General features: G+C 41.6%; 2 long non-coding RNA genes across 2 annotated transcripts; one reads left to right on the top strand and one right to left on the bottom strand.

The window, feature by feature from the left end:
• Positions 1 to 1,843: 1,843 nt before the first annotated feature.
• LOC146186661 (uncharacterized) lies at positions 1,844 to 7,562 on the bottom strand. The gene is made up of 3 exons (XR_014708146.1): positions 7,057 to 7,562; positions 5,666 to 5,722; positions 1,844 to 2,145 (listed from the first exon to the last, which is right to left on the bottom strand). It is a non-coding gene; the product is annotated as an uncharacterized LOC146186661 (long non-coding RNA).
• A 1,935-nt stretch (positions 7,563 to 9,497) lies between these two features.
• LOC146186662 (uncharacterized) lies at positions 9,498 to 12,524 on the top strand. The gene is made up of 4 exons (XR_014708147.1): positions 9,498 to 9,826; positions 10,952 to 11,040; positions 11,751 to 11,805; positions 12,084 to 12,524. It is a non-coding gene; the product is annotated as an uncharacterized LOC146186662 (long non-coding RNA).

Genomic DNA, 12,524 nt, shown 5'->3' on the forward strand with positions numbered 1-12,524 from the left:
GGCAAAACACTTAGCAGGGAGAAGGAAAATGTACATATATATATGTATGTATACAATTGGAAAAAGAATGAGCAAAAATGACAAATGTAAAAGTAAAGGCAATAAAAAACTCAGTAAGCATCCATGACTGGAAAACTTCCAAAATGCATAAAGCTGCACAAGTGGAAACAAGGAGTGAAAGAGGAAACCGACACTTACTAAAGGTAATGCCTATTGCACCAATACTGCAGGCTTCTGGAGCTTCAAGCCTCAGTGAATAACAGTGCACCACAGAGGAGTTATGAAATGTATCGACACAACTCGTGTAACTATTGTTAAAGCATCTAGCAGAGCTGGTTCAGTCTAAAGGAGTAACTCAGACCTGCACATCGCAGCACCTCCAGCAAAAAAATGATAATAATAGAAAATAAAAGAAATAATAATAAAAAGAAAGAAGTGGTATGCCCAAAGTACCTATTTGCTCGACAAAGAAGCAGGAGCCCTCCTCTGTACAGAGCAAGGTAGGGGGTCTGCAGGGGGTCTGACACCTTCCAATTACCTAGCTCAGTCTTCAAACCTCATTGGGGTGCAGGTGATCTCTATTGGAGGTGAGATGGTCAACACCAGGCTATTTAGCTGAGTCAATTTGTTTCTTTTCTACCAAGGGCAGTCATACTCGCTTTCTAGCCACAGTTTGAGTAACTGTCACATGACACCAAAGCAGGCACAATGTTGGTAATCGGGGATGAAACCATCCACCACATCAAAACGAGGTCACGGCAAGGCAAGGTCCCTTGACTCTATTAATAAACAGGCACTTAAGATGTGCCTTTTCTAGCCACTTCAATATGCTTCACAGCAGTCCTGCACACTGGAGCAGGATCTCAATATTCGTACGAAGAGCCCCCGGGGTAGTAACACCAGCCACACCCATAAAAACCATTAAATTGTTTATAGTTTCCGGCTGCTGAACGAATGGCATCCACTGAATATGCAGCTGCAAATACCCTTATTTTGACCTGTTCTCCATGTTTAACTAATGGAAATCCTAAGGAAAGCTTCTGTAGCTCCTTTGCAAAGAGTGTAAAAAGAGTGGTCATGTTTGGCTTTGAAAAACCAAAACAAATAGCAGGCATAAGCCTGTTCTGCTTTCAGACTGCAAGGTCCAGCTCAAGAATATCACACTGAACTGGCCAGATGTCAAACGTTAATTTTTAAAACACTTTAATTCTATCTGTATTCCACAATAGTGAAATATTGTGAGTTGAAAAATCAGCCGACAGCCTGGCATGTTCTATGCCATCCACTACGTCATCACACTTCCTCTGATTCTTTGCGGAAGCAACTTCAAGTTTTGCTGCCCAAGAATTCGTTGAAGCTGCTCTTTCAAAGGAATTACAAGGAAGGAAGAGCAAAAGGCTATGTCAATATCCCATTCACAGTTCTCGCAGTGAATCTCAATCTGAGCTGTACTACCCAAGTACCTGGTACAATCAAGACAATAGAAGTGGTTCTCAGCTTCAGGAATGTGTACACCCAAAGCTTTGAAAAGCAAGTATATTTCAATTTTTTGAGCGTTTCCTGGGTACTAGATGATATTCAGCAGGTCCAGCGGGTCTGTCATCCCCCTGGTCGCTGACTTTATGGCGCATCACATAGGACATGAGAAGGGCTGCAACTTGTGTCCTCTCATCAGCAACTTGCAAAGTACTTTGCTGAGCTCTGCAGTCAGCATCTTAAAATAAATGAGATATTCCACAAATATTAATTGGAGGAAAATGTTACTTCACATCAAATTTTCCTACAGTCCACTTATACATAAGTGCCAAATAGCAGAGTCTAACTGATACAATGACAGGTGTATTTTACAGACAAACAGTGCGATATGGTTCCTTGCATGATAAATTCCATTTTTTTACATTTGTTAGGGTCAGCATAAAGGTGAGCATGTACTGAACATGCAAGCCAGAGAAAGGTTATCTGCCCAAAATGCTTAACATTTGCACTTCATTCAAAGCTTTTGGTGTCAAGATGGAATTATCTGGCATTTAAATCTTCAGCATTTCAGAAAAAAAGAAACATGCTCACTTGAGGACCTCAGTCTTCATCAGAACCTGAGCTGTCTTCATCACTTGGCACAGGATAAGGTACTGGCACTTCTTCCTGCTTTGATAAAAAAAAATGTGAGTCCAGAGGAGAAAATCTTGCCTCACTCAATAAGAACTTAGCCCAGCTTTCCTTTCTGAAATTACTGAAGCTTAAAATATTCATATCATGGTAAGCTTCATGAACAGCACTGCACGCCACTTACAACTATTATATGACAGTAGCATATTAATCAATGTTGCATGGCAGTTTCATTAAACCAAGGAGGGGAAGCAGAAAAGTGGACACAACAGAACCAATTCTTTAAAAAAAGAGAGGATGGCCACTACATGCAATTCATTTTTATAATCAGTTTATGAGGCTCGATAAACGTTTAAAGAGACAATAGCTATCCCTGCTAGTTTCCTATTTAACTAAAATTTGTTCAATTACTTTTTAAATCTTCACATAAAGGCTGGTTCACATGCAAGCAATTGAGTGAACTCAGTGGTGAGCGGCATCGACACAGCAAAAAATTTCCAACAGGTTGGAACTGGAGAGCTCGAGCTGCCGTGACAGCTCAAAACAAGTTTTTTAGTTACTCCGGCAGAAATTGCTGGAGTTCTCACTTGCATGTGAAAGGCTTAAGCGCTCATATGGCAATTATAATTTTAAAAGCAACTGTTATAACTGAAATTGATTGAAACGCCCACCTAAAGCCGTATATGTAAACACTTTGGATGTTAAGGGGAGTCAATGGAAGGAAAAGGAGAAATGCTACATGGTGAAGGCTGGAAGGCCAAGTTTGCTACATGGCCGCTTGCCAACTGCAAGCCAAAAAGTGTTCGTAATTTCAGTATCTGGAACGATATTCAACCAGGAAGAGCACCTTTTTTAGTAGTCTTGGCGGCATTAGAGTTAAAATCAGCAATTCTCCAGAACTAAACATTTAAATAACTAAATGTACATTGGAAAAGTGTAAATCTTAAGCAACTACATTGCCATAGGTCAAGCACTCATCTTTCATGTCTTTTATGATAACCTGAGTCTCCTAACATTGTGGCATCCTATGGCAGACACGAGTAATTGTGTGCAGCGAGGGGTAATTATGGCGTGCTCTTGTTGCAGCAAAAACGTGAAGATGCACGTGGTAGCACTGACTGACCATGATTTTGCTTCTTCCAGAGCCACACATGGCTCCTCCTAATGGTCAGGCTAGATACGTACATAGATCTGATTCTGCTAAACAATATTTAAGTATATATTTAGCAATTCTTTGCTTCCACCTTGCGCAGCTACTAAATTAGAGGAGAAAAGAGTAATTCAGGCCCTACCAGTCTTGATGCATAGAAGGTGACAAAGCCCTGACTAAGCCTTGAAGCATATTTTTGTTTATCCACTTCCCTCCAAAATCACAGTGACATACCTCTCCAAGTCACTGAACTGCTTTTTGCATAATTATCGCAGGCATTACTGATCACAGAATCTCACTCTTGGTAGCGCGAGTGACACTCAAGCTGAAAGAAAACTAAAAAACCTTCAGCGTGGTGCATATCAAAGCCACATCCCTGTTTATGCAACAATGTGACCAGGGCTTAAAGTGCTGTTTTGTGATATGGGTCAGGTATTAAAAGGTGGGAAAGAAAAAAATAAAAAGTATCTGAAGAGCCACTGACTTTTCAGTAAATCCATACAACTATAGGTGTCATTGGCATTAAAATTATGATTTTAAAGTCATCAATAAAGCTTGACAGAAGCATATTAACAGACTTTAGTGAGTGACCTTATATTTATTGATGACCAACCTCAGATAGGGTGTCCCCTAAGCATGGTAAACACACTTGATAACACTGTGTATTTTGGAAACTGCAACTTGGTGACATTGGAAACCCTGTCCTGTGCTCTCATTTTTCAGCTTTTGTCAAGCCATTTCCTTGCGTTAGCAGCAACTCAGCCACTAATTCCTGTTTCTTGCCTGAGGCTATCAGTGTTCAGAGCGATAAATGGATTTCAAACCTGCAAACCTGGTCCTTTCTCCATGAATATGAGCATAATACTATGCTTTCATACATAGTCATCTTAATTACTGCATTACGACTTGGGATTTCACATATCCTTCACACGTGACATCACACCACTACAACACGTACAAAACCAAGCTTTACGTATATTTACATTCAGCCCATACCGTGCCAATATTCCCAAGTTTTTTCAGCAACTTAACATTCTTCCCATCTCTGCCTTACTCACGTATAACTTAGGCACTTTCACATATTGTTTTGTTAGTAACAACAATCTTCTCTAGTTTATATATCGTCAAGATCTTACTGACCCCAATACCATTAGATTTTCATCAAGAAGTGATTTTCTCCTGCCAAGAGTGTGCACTAATTACCGTAGTTGGATTCACATCAGTCAAAGCATGGAATAACATACCTCCGGACATCAAATCAAGTCTTTTGCTACATCTGTTTAATGGCGCTCATTTTGTTCTTCAATTCTTCAATCATTCAGTGCCACCAACTAATGAAATACTTCATACACACTTCGTAAAAAGTTACTTTTAAAACTTGTTTTCTTGCACATGTTCACTTGTTTGTATTAATATTTGAATACTGGATACTTGTATTTTCTTGTATTACTTTACGCTATGCTGCTGTTCTTCCTTTCATTTTTTTTATGATATGATACTACTTGTCGTTCTGTCTACGGCTACTTCTTTGTGGGGTATTCTATAATTTCAGAATGAATTTTTCTTCCTTGCCTCTATAACATTTATTTGTTATAGAGGCAAGGGAAAAAATTATTATTGTTATAACATACTATATTTTTACTTTGTACATTTGCTGTAACCACTGCTCCCTTTCATAACTCGTTTTAATTAGCTGAGAAGGTCCCAGTACAGTACATTTCACTATGGGACTCCTTTTGTATTTATTTATTATGTATGTAATGCTATCATATATGAAGTGCAATAAACTTGAAACTTGACAAAAAAAAAATTGAAATCTTGGACCCTGGTTGCAGTTTTAGTTTGGATCTTTAGACCTCAATCTTCTTTTTTTTTTTCTACTTGCAGCACAATAGGTTACAAAAAAAAAAAAACAAGCACGAGAGCTACTGTAACGTTTCCATAACAAATTCTGGGACAGGCCAAACTAAAATGTTACAATTTTACATGCGCTGTTGCCGGCTGCTCCAGGAGAGTGTCATGCACATCTGTGCCTACTGGCAAGCAATATCTTGCTTTGGCCTGGTGTAAGAAAGGCAGGGTTATTGGTTATCACATTTATCACTTTTTAGTGGCAGCTCTAATAGGACACCAAGTTTCTCAACAGAGAAATAAAAGGTATTTTGAAACATCTCAAAATAATGACCATCAAGGAAAGAATGCAGTGTGAGATGTCATGTGTAAACTATGCTAACTGTGCTTAGTTTGAACTGTGCTGAAAATTAGATACCAGATTATAAATCGAGAAACTTCGTACTGTGCGAATATGAAGTTCCTTGTAGTGGGGGCAACTGAAACAAATATGTAATTAAACACTGACAACTTTGTGCCATGAGCATTCTCTTTCTCTGCCAAAAGCCTTTTTCATACCTGGCATCAATCCAGGGGCACCTCTCTATCCTCGTCTTCATCAATGCTCTGTGTAACCTGGTAACAAAGACCATAGATGTTAGACATTAAATCAGCCGACTTCATGAAACATCGGGCACACCGTTAACATACATTCAAGTAAAGCTTCGAATGCAGAGCTCTATGCAACACGCTGAAGTGCATGTGCCCCCCCCCTTACACACACACACACACACACACACACACACCCCTTACACACACACACACACACACACACACACACACACACACACACACACACACACACACACACACACACACACACACACACACATGCTCGCGCACGCACGCACGCACACACACACAGCGGCCCTTCCTACTATGCTATATATCTAATAATGTAAATAATATATCCTGGTTCATATGTTAACCGCATGGAACTAAAATAGTAGAGTTAGGGCAAGGGTGATGCATTAGTTTAATTTCAGCTCACAGAATCCAAGCACAAGCTATTTAACAATCAGACGTGGAGGTAATGCATAAAAGACTAGTCCTGGACTCATGCTGATATGGCCTGTTTTCCTCCTCCAAAGCGGCAGAAAAACATTGATGAAACTATTTGAGAGATGTAGGGTAATTGTGACGGTGGTGGAAGAAAAATATTTTCCTCATTATCTCATTTATTGTGCAGTTCCATTTTTTCAATGTTGTCTATCACCACAGGACTGTGAGATTCACAGTAAACCATTAAAATCACTTCTCCAGTCACTAAGCAAGTGCAGATCACCTCACAAAAAGGGACCTCCTAGAAATCCTGTTTTTGCATCTCGACAAGGTCTCTCAACAGCTAAACAAAGATTATGCGGGGTTCTGGTTTTCTCTCTAAGTGCCTGTTGCTGGAAGTTCCATTATTTGTGATTGCATATATGATGCAGCTTAAAACAAAGCCCCTTCCCCCCCCTCCCTCCCCCTCCTCCTACTCTCATAGGTTGCAGCCCACTGGGAGCAGAGAGCTTATTTAAGATGACACTTATAGTCTATGAAGGTGCTGTACAGAATACCGTGCCAATTACTGTAAAAGGTCAGTAAACATGGCGTCAGTGTAATGTCCAGCGCCCAGGCAGTGAGAGATTCAAAGTAGCAACCTCCGGGATGTTTGGCGTACTTATCCCCCCCCCCCCTCCGCCAATTTTTTTTTTTTCTTTTTTTTTTACGAGAGATCTCGACTGCGCACACCACACTTATGCAAATGAGACGCTCCTCAAAGATCGCGCTTTCCGACCCCAGAACAATTATTAGACTCGGCTCTATGTTTTCAAATGAAATGAATTAACACCATGAAAGCAAGCCCAGATTTGAGTAAAGTCTGTCCGCGCGTCTTTAGCCAACCGAGTTCGAACGTATATATTTACCTCTCCGGCCGCCTTGTACTACTGCAGAGTGGTCGGTAGAACTGTCGTCGTCGTAGATCTCGCCAAACTGGGGGCGTAGAAGTCAGAAGCTCCACCGCTCGAAGAGGCATGAGAGGTCTCGGCAGCCATGTGCATTCTGAACCGCCGATTTTCTGTTTTTCTGTGCATGAGCACATATCTTGCTCAAGGTGGCGTTTGCACCTTAAAGGCATAGCGCGCGTCGTTCCACAGGTTCCACAGTCCCCCTTTTGTCACAGAACGCACATCGACGAATCAGTCCAATAAAACGTACCCAGAAATCGTCCTGCCTTTACAGCTAGGCCTAGGCCTTCCCTTGGCAAAGCGGTGTGTGTTTGTCGATTAACTCTATGGATCTATGGTTTGGTGTGGTTGGTGTGGTGATTAAATAGATAACTGCCACATATCTGGTGAATAGTGTAGATCATGAACGTAAATGTACATACCACTGAAATTAAGTGGTACTATGCGCCACCTGCCTTTTGTATTTTGTGAAAACTACCTTGCAACAGTAGCCTTTAAGCCACTGAATCCTTGGCCTACATCGTTTTAATTCACACGTTTTCATTCTCGGGATAAAAATTCAAACGCTGAAGAGCGTGAAGGCCTGTCCGTTGAACATGCATGCATGGGTACATGAGCGCAGCCGCGGTATCCAAGTTGAAACGGACGTTCAGGGCACAATATTAATTCCCGGGTCGCTCGAAATTGAATTTGGCTTTCCTGCAGTAACGCACTTGCACAATTGAACCGCTGAACGATTATGGTCTAATTGCCATAGTTTTTTTTCTTCAAGGACCATATATAGTTATTTGATACTGCCCATGGTAAATTGCATGGTCTAATTTGTTTATATAACTTAATTCCCAGTTGATATATCTGGCTGGCTTATAGAAATTTCTTGCAAAAAGGGTCCTGGGTTCGCGCTGCAAGCTTTCATGCTCTACGTGCTTCCAGCATTAACACACGCTCGACCCCATGACTAGAGCACTGCACCTGATTTTCCGGTCCGGGCCCGGCCCATGCCCACCGTTTAAAGGCCGAGCCCAGCCCGGGCCCATAACTCCAAGCCCGGGACTGGGCCTGGCCCATGCACACATGAACCAGGCGCGTACCTGGCCCGCGTTTCCACTAGGCCCGCCCCAGGCCCGACAAAGTCGGCATGCGCAGACGCCTTAAAAATGTACTGCTTACCGCCAGTACATAAAAATAAGCCAAGATGAGACAAAAAAAAAAGAAAAAAAAGAAACTTACAGTAATAATATTCTCAACAGATAATTAATTGCAGTAGTATCTGTAGAAGCAAAGGTTTCGTCAAGAGAGTTTTGGGAAGACATTTTACTCCTCTGTCTACAATACGCTTTCTTTTATTCGGCGTCAAATAAATCACTGGACCAAATTCAGCGGCAGGTTTCCTTCATTTCCGAAAGAAGCTGTATACACAGAAAGCCCCGGCCCGCGGCCCGTTCCCATGCAGTGTTCTACCGACCCCCTGCCCCAATCCCGATCACGTATATAACACAAGCAAATATACGGGACGTCGTGTCAGACACGTATGGCGAGCTTAGTACGGATCACACATATGCTCTTTCACATATGTACTACAATCAGCTGAATACGGCAGCGACGATGTCTTGCGATGTGTTTGCTAACACGTTGAAATGGCCACAGAGCGTAGCGTGGCGGAACGTCCATGGCCACGATGGCCACGATGCCGATCTTCTCTGTCTCTTACTCAAGTGATTAAGAGGGACTCACGTATACCACTTTCAGGACTAGATCATACCTCCTAAACCTCCTGCGTCCCTTTTGTTTTCCTGAATACATTCGAGGGATGCACATACATCATGACTGATGTTTTGTGGTCGTGTGCGCCTCTCAGCTAGCAGTTCTAGTGAAATGATGCCGAGACAGCGAGAAAGCCGAATTGTTATCCTCTCGAACAATCGTCCTCATAACGCTGCGGACGAGTTCTTCGTTAACTTCCGGGCAAAAGGAGCAACATGCAGTACGACTTGTCTGACGACGGCGACCGCTAATTGACAAAAAAATAAAAATAAAATAAGAATGGAGTTGATAATGAAATTGCTACGCCTTTGTATATGAAGCTGTACAAATTATGGTGCGTTACAAAACCTAAGCAGACACAAAAGCAGATGCAGAAGGAGCTGTGTAAGAACATTGTGTGTGTCAATGTCAAGCGAGACAAAAATGTGTCGTGTAGGCCTATAAAATTTGAAAAATAAATATATAAAAAGTTGCTTGTATTACGGCCTCCGAGATCACCGTTTGGTGATCTCGGAGGCCATGCTTGTATACATGGTAAAAAGATGTCATAAGTGAAAAAAAAAAAAAAGAGGAAAAATATTGTTAAAATAGAATAACAAGGGCTATATTTGGGCTAAATGGTGTGAGTTACTACTAAAAGAAGAGACAGAAACATTATTTACTCCTTATAGGTGGCGGGTGCGACACACGTGCGATTAGGCCATTTTGGGATCCATTGGTGACATGTGATACCTTGTTCAAGTTCGCGCTGTTCCAATTTCCCGATGAGTCTTTTGCTGTAGAGTATGTTAATGTAATTCAGGGGCACGACGCAGTCGTCAAACGTAACTCAAAAACCTTGCCGACGTTCAGCGGCCCTTCACAGAAGGTCAATCGGATAAACGTTGCCTGGCCCGAGAGGATAAAAAACGGCGGGCAACTGGCTCATCAAAGCTGCTCGTCGCGCAAGCTGTCAAGTTCAGCCGTAAGTATACAGACTGTTATTGTATTTTTTGCAGATGTAGAACTGGCGCCCTTGCATTGAGCCAGATAGCGTTGCTATTTCGCTGTGGCGGTATGCATGCATGTTTATCAAGAAGGAGGAATAGACTTCGCGTATCTCCTCCACCCGCGTCTGGCGCTTCACCTCGGATGCTGGCTGGTGCGCGTTGTTCTTCGGTCAGGTTGATCGCGCCCAGCTGGGTCTCAGGGTCAGAGCTGTGCAGGGTCTCCCAGGTTCTTTGGTTATTTATATTTACGGCTCTCCTTGGGGAGAAGGGGCATGCACGTAGTACTCAACATGTCGACAGTGCAGTAATATTTTTTTCCCCAACGTTGGTATTAAGGGAGAAAAAAATACGATGTCACGCCACAGAAAGACTTTTGGCACATATCGCCGTGTCCGGATTTTGCAGTGGCGTAAACAAGTGGAGCCATGGTTAAAATACTTTATGCTTGTTTCTGTACTCTGAAGGGACGGAAGAGGAAAGTTTTTCGTCAAGAACTGGTCCTAGATACCAAAAACCGGCGTTATTGGGTTTTTCAGATGCCGTAATTTTTTTACCGGCGAATGTTTATCAATGTTTTTTGGTTAGAACCGGAAAGTACATTGCCTGCTTGTGCCGTCTTTTTTTTTTTAACGATATTTACTGCCTAAGGGCATCAGTAGGGTATGAGATGAAGAATGAAGAAATGATTAAATTAATGGAAAAAGGCTGGGTGATTTTATGAAGTGAAGGAGTGAGCATGATGTCCCTCCGTCCAGGTGATATACGAGGCAGGATTGTTTGCTGGTAGGCTAGCTATCGCCAAGTGCCGGATTCGTGTCAATTTCAGTGCTGGGCAGTCCCACAGCAAGTGGTGAATGTCGGCTTCAACATTTTTGTTCTTGCATATCGGACACCGTGGGTGGGGATATAAGTGTCCCCGCCCAGGGTGTTCGATATGTAAAAACAAATATGAACGTAGTCATTGCTTTTTCAGAGCAAGAGCTCAATTTTGAACTGTGCCATTTGTATGTTAAGGCAAGTGATGTCATTCACAAGCCATAATATAGAGTGAAGCAAAGACGGGTATGAGAATGTCTGCTAATAGGTTTTCTTCTTCCTAGCTGTGCGCAGCAATCTGGAAATATTACTGAATGCAATGCTTGAGGAAGAGGAGGGATATGGTGATGCCCATCAACTGAAGACCAGCAAGGTTTCTGTCTTCTGTACCTTCCGTTCGTGTGTTATAGGCCATAATGAGAAAATGTTTTGTATTGCTTTTTAGATTTGTGTAAAAATGTATTGTTTTCCTTCTTTGACAACAGCATAAAATGCTTACGTTTGCAATCTAATCCCTGAGACAGAGTCAGAAATTAAATAGATCTGCAGGCCATTAAGATATGTTTTAAGATCATCATGTAGCAACTTCCTTATTCGAGTTAGCAGTGTGCTGCAGAAGCCTGTTTGAGCCAGAAATCCTGTACAGGGTGGTCGTGAACCCCATGTGTATCGGCCAGCTCCACAGCATCTTGGAGCTGGCAGATTGTCAAATTATTCAGCAGAAAGCTTTTTATGTTATTCAGTAAGTCTGGCACACCAATTTCAGCGAGTTTAACATGCAGTACATTGGCAAAATAAATTATTTTTCTGAGCCTTAATGGGCAGCTTGGTGGCATCACCTGTTGCCTTAGTGTTGATGCTCAGCTTTCACTATTCTCTTAAGTACCACAGCTTGCTATTGAAAATAATGTTCAAATTGCATTCTTCATTATACCATTAGTCTCTTACATTCCTCCAGGCCTCTTATTGATGAATGACTGCTGCTTGTTAAAAGCTAGGAATCAGTTCTAAATTGTTTGTGTTTAAGCAGTTAAACCTCATTTTTGAAAAAAAAAATTATGGTGTTTCTTTTTTGTATAATAGAAGCCAGGAAAACGAAAGGGGGAGACAGCATCTTAGGCTGGAATTAGATCAAAAGGTAAGCAACTACATGTTTTTGGCTATGTTGAAGTAGTTAGAAGGCTTATCTATGCATAACTCATATTGAATAAAAAATTGTCATTGGCAATTTAAATACACTTTTGCAATATTGTGATCCTCCACATAAATAAGAGTTAAAATCAGTCAAAAATTTTTCATATTGTGTCTACTGGAGAAATGAATGGCTTGTTTGCAATTTTAATGGCCTGGGAATGCAGCATCATATTATGCATGTAGTGATCACACAGCCTCAGCTCTCTGTGTCAATTTCTACAGGTCATGTTACAGCTAATGATTACTTTTGTAAATGGGGAAGGATTTTCACGGTACAATTGAGTGTCACAATTAAAGGCCTGTGATCAATCATTACATGGCACTCTCTGGCACATTAAATGATTGGCATGGTGCATGTGCAGAATTAGACATATGATGAGGAATGTTTTTCAATGCCTGTCCCAGTCCTATCTGCCATCACTGCAAATTTGTGACTGCCTGCAACCCAGTATTGATTTCAAAGCTCTGGCTTGACTTAGAAAGGGGTCCATTCACAGCTGGTTCATTTATTGCTATGTCTTGAAGCCGGTTAACCATTGGAGGGCCTGTCTAAGAGTGCACTGTCTTAGCTCAGCGAAACTAACAATAAACGAACACGCAGCGCAGTGCTAATACAGTGGAACCCCACTATAGTAAACTCGGATATAGTAAAATGAAACTGAA

Source organism: Amblyomma maculatum, chromosome 6, assembly GCF_055883805.1.
Source record: "Amblyomma maculatum isolate TAMU_Amacu chromosome 6, ASM5588380v1, whole genome shotgun sequence".
Lineage (NCBI taxonomy): Eukaryota > Metazoa > Arthropoda > Arachnida > Ixodida > Ixodidae > Amblyomma > Amblyomma maculatum.